This window comes from Nerophis lumbriciformis, linkage group LG39 (assembly GCF_033978685.3).
Source record: "Nerophis lumbriciformis linkage group LG39, RoL_Nlum_v2.1, whole genome shotgun sequence".
NCBI classification, from domain to species: Eukaryota; Metazoa; Chordata; class Actinopteri; order Syngnathiformes; family Syngnathidae; genus Nerophis; species Nerophis lumbriciformis.
The window spans coordinates 21,830,001-21,835,000 of NC_084586.2; the positions used below are offsets into that span (position 1 = coordinate 21,830,001).

At 38.5% G+C, this 5,000-nt stretch overlaps 1 protein-coding gene across 3 annotated transcripts in view; it reads right to left on the reverse strand.

The window, feature by feature from the left end:
- tanc2b (tetratricopeptide repeat, ankyrin repeat and coiled-coil containing 2b) overlaps positions 1 to 5,000 on the reverse strand; it is a 335,698-nt gene that overhangs the window by 17,325 nt on the left and 313,373 nt on the right. The gene's annotated exons all lie outside the window — the stretch shown is intronic.

The window sequence follows — 5,000 nt, forward strand, 5'->3', positions numbered from 1 at the left end:
CACTTTCCATCTTGATTCCACCACTGATGATGCCTTTCACCCATCCTTACTTTCACTTTCCATCTTGACTCCACCACTGATGATGCCTTTCACCCATCCTTACTTTCACTTTCCATCTTGACTCCACCCCTGATGATGCCTTTCACCCATCCTTACTTTCACTTTCCATCTTGACTCCACCACTGATGATGCCTTTCACCCATCCTTACATTCACTTTCCATCTTGACTCCACCCCTGATGATGCCTTTCACCCATCCTTACTTTCACTTTCCATCTTGACTCCACCACTGATGATGCCTTTCACTCATCCTTACTTTCACTTTCCATCTTGACTCCACCACTGATGATGCCTTTCACTCATCCTTACTTTCACTTTCCATCTTGACTCCACCCTTGATGATGTCTTTCACCCATCCTTACTTTCACTTTCCATCTTGACTCCACCCTTGATGATGTCTTTCACCCATCCTTACTTTCACTTTCCATCTTGACTCCACCACTGATGATGCCTTTCACCCATCCTTACTTTCATTTTCCACCTCGACTCCACCCTTGATGCCTTTCACCCATCCTTACTTTCACTTTTCATCTTGACTCCACCCCTGATGATGCCTTTCATCCATCCTTACTTTCATTTTCCATCTTGACTCCACCCCTGATGATGCCTTTCACCCATCCTTACTTTCACTTTCCATCTTGACTCCACCACTGATGATGCCTTTCACCCATCCTTACTTTCACTTTCCATCTTGACTCCACCCCTGATGCCTTTCACCCATCCTTACTTTCACTTTCCATCTCACTAGCTTAAAAATGGTGCAAAAGTTTGAGAATTTTGGGCTATTTTAGAACTATGACTACGTCCATTAATTTGAAGGGGAATTTCCTGGAAATTTGGGAATTTCTGGAAAAACTGTGAATTTGTGAAAATATTGATACCAGCACAATTGTCCGAGATGACATGAACGCGTTGGTGATGGGATTTTTCAGAATTGTTGAAAAATGTTGACGTGGTAACAGTTTGAATTCGAATTGGTATTTCGGAATTCCTGGAATTTCGGGGAAAAACGGAAATTTGTATGAAAAAAAAATAGAAGCATTAGTTGTCCCAACTAAAAGTAATGTTTTGAAGGTGCAATGGTCGGAAACGGTTGAAAAATGTGGACTGTGAAAACTTTCCAGGAAGAGGTGAAAACCAGGAACACTAGGAATTCCTGGAATTTTTTAAGACTTGGAAAATGGTAGTTTGATTGTCCAAGGTGAGTGTGTGGATGTTGGAACGGTTCAAATCGGATAAGAAATGTGGGATATGCAGCGGATTGTATAATGCCCATTAAGTGTCAATGGGGGAAAACATTCCTGGAAATTCCGGGGAAAAAAACGGGATTTTGGGGAAAGGGAAAACATGTTTTGCATTCGATATTTCGGAAAATTAGTGTGTGTGTGCATGGTTGAAAGGTCAGAATCGGCTAAAAAATGGCGCAAAAATGTGAGAATTTGGGGTATTGTAGAACTATGAATACGTCCATTCATTGGAAGGGGAATTTCCTGGAAATGTGGGAATTTCTAGACAAACTAGGAATTTTGGAAAATATTGATACTAGCACAATTGTCCTGGATGATATGAACGTGTTGGTGTTGGAATCTTTCGAAATGGTTGACAAATGTTGACATAGTAACAGTTTGAATTCGAATTGGTATTTCGGAATTCCTGGAACTTCAGGAAAATCGGAAATTTGTATGAAAAAAAAAATAGAAGCATTAGTTGTCCCAACTAAAAGTAATGTTTTAAAGGTGGAATGGTCGGAAATGTTTGAAAAATGTGGACTGTGACAACTTTCCAGGAAGAGGTGAAAACCAGGAATACTAGGAATTCCTGGAATTTTTTTAGACTTGGAAAATGGTAGTTTGATTGTCCAAGGTGAGTGGAGTGTGTGGATGTTGGAACGGTTCAAATCGCAAAGAAATGTGGGATATGCAGCGGATTGTATAATGCCCATTAAGTGTCAATGGGGGAAAAAAATTCCTGGACATTTCGGGAAAAAACGGGAATTTGGGGAAATGGAAAACATGTTTTGCGTTTGATATTTCGGAAGAGTAGTGTGTGTGTGGTTGGTTGAAAGGCCGGAATCGGCAAAAAAATGGCGCAAAAATGTGAGAATTTGAATGAATACGTCCATTCATTGGAAGGGGAATTCCCTGGAAATGTGGGAATTTCTAGAAAAACTGGGAATTTTGGTAAATATTGATAGTAGCACAATTGTCCTGGATGATATGAACGGGTTGTTGTTGGAATCTTTCGAAATGGTTGAAAAATTTTGAATTCGAATTGGTATTTCCGAAATTCCTGGAACTTCGGGAAAACCGGAAATTTGTTAAAAAAAAAAATAAAAAAAATAGAAGCATTAGTTGTCCCAACTAAAAGTAATATTTTAAAGGTGGAATGGTCGGAAATGTTTGAAAAATGTGGACTGTGAAAACTTTCCAGGAAGAGGTGAAAACCAGGAATACTGGGAATTCCTGGAATTTTTTTAGACTTGGAAAATGGTAGTTTGATTGTCCAAGGTGAGTGTGTGGATGTTGGAACGGTTCAAATCGGATAAGAAATGTGGGATATGCAGCGGATTGTATAATGCCCATTAAGTGTCAATGGGGGAAAACATTCCTGGAAATTCCGGGGAAAAAAACGGGATTTTGGGGAAAGGGAAAACATGTTTTGCATTCGATATTTCGGAAAATTAGTGTGTGTGTGCATGGTTGAAAGGTCAGAATCGGCTAAAAAATGGCGCAAAAATGTGAGAATTTGGGGTATTGTAGAACTATGAATACGTCCATTCATTGGAAGGGGAATTTCCTGGAAATGTGGGAATTTCTAGACAAACTAGGAATTTTGGAAAATATTGATACTAGCACAATTGTCCTGGATGATATGAACGTGTTGGTGTTGGAATCTTTCGAAATGGTTGACAAATGTTGACATAGTAACAGTTTGAATTCGAATTGGTATTTCGGAATTCCTGGAACTTCAGGAAAATCGGAAATTTGTATGAAAAAAAAAATAGAAGCATTAGTTGTCCCAACTAAAAGTAATGTTTTAAAGGTGGAATGGTCGGAAATGTTTGAAAAATGTGGACTGTGACAACTTTCCAGGAAGAGGTGAAAACCAGGAATACTAGGAATTCCTGGAATTTTTTTAGACTTGGAAAATGGTAGTTTGATTGTCCAAGGTGAGTGGAGTGTGTGGATGTTGGAACGGTTCAAATCGCAAAGAAATGTGGGATATGCAGCGGATTGTATAATGCCCATTAAGTGTCAATGGGGGAAAAAAATTCCTGGACATTTCGGGAAAAAACGGGAATTTGGGGAAATGGAAAACATGTTTTGCGTTTGATATTTCGGAAGAGTAGTGTGTGTGTGGTTGGTTGAAAGGCCGGAATCGGCAAAAAAATGGCGCAAAAATGTGAGAATTTGAATGAATACGTCCATTCATTGGAAGGGGAATTCCCTGGAAATGTGGGAATTTCTAGAAAAACTGGGAATTTTGGTAAATATTGATAGTAGCACAATTGTCCTGGATGATATGAACGGGTTGTTGTTGGAATCTTTCGAAATGGTTGAAAAATTTTGAATTCGAATTGGTATTTCCGAAATTCCTGGAACTTCGGGAAAACCGGAAATTTGTTAAAAAAAAAAATAAAAAAAATAGAAGCATTAGTTGTCCCAACTAAAAGTAATATTTTAAAGGTGGAATGGTCGGAAATGTTTGAAAAATGTGGACTGTGAAAACTTTCCAGGAAGAGGTGAAAACCAGGAATACTGGGAATTCCTGGAATTTTTTTAGACTTGGAAAATGGTAGTTTGATTGTCCAAGGTGAGTGGAGTGTGTGGATGTTGGAACGGTTCAAATCGGATAAGAAATGTGGGATATGCAGCGGATTGTATAATGCCCATTAAGTGTCAATGGGGGAAAACATTCCTGGAAATTCCGGGAAAAAAACGGGATTTTGGGGAAAGGGAAAACATGTTTTGCATTCGATATTTCGGAAAATTAGAGTGTGTGTGGATGGTTGAAAGGTCAGAATCGGCTAAAAAATGGCGCAAAAATGTGAGAATTCTGGGCATTGTAGAACTATGAATACGTCCATTCATTGGAAGGGGAATTCCCTGGAAATGTGGGAATTTCTAGAAAAACTGGGAATTTTGGTAAATATTGATAGTAGCACAATTGTCCTGGATGATATGAACGGGTTGTTGTTGGAATCTTTCGAAATGGTTGAAAAATTTTGAATTCGAATTGGTATTTCCGAAATTCCTGGAACTTCGGGAAAACCGGAAATTTGTTAAAAAAAAAAAAAAAAAAATAGAAGCATTAGTTGTCCCAACTAAAAGTAATATTTTAAAGGTGGAATGGTCGGAAATGTTTGAAAAATGTGGACTGTGACAACTTTCCAGGAAGAGGTGAAAACCAGGAATACTAGGAATTCCTGGAATTTTTTTAGACTTGGAAAATGGTAGTTTGATTGTCCAAGGTGAGTGGAGTGTGTGGATGTTGGAACGGTTCAAATCGGATAAGAAATGTGGGATATGCAGCGGATTGTATAATGCCCATTAAGTGTCAATGGGGGAAAACATTCCTGGAAATTCCGGGAAAAAACGGGATTTTGGGGAAAGGGAAAACATGTTTTGCATTCGATATTTCGGAAAATTAGTGTGTGTGTGCATGATTGAAAGGTCAGAATCGGCTAAAAAATGGCGCAAAAATGTGAAAATTTTGGGTATGAATACGTCCATTCATTGGAAGGGGAATTCCCTGGAAATGTGGGAATTTCTAGAAAAATTGGGAATTTTGGTAAATATTGATAGTAGCACAATTGTCCTGGATGATATGAACGGGTTGTTGTTGGAATCTTTCGAAATGGTTGAAAAATTTTCAATTCGAATTGGTATTTCCGAAATTCCTGGAACTTCGGGAAAACCGGAAATTTGTAAAAAAAAAAAA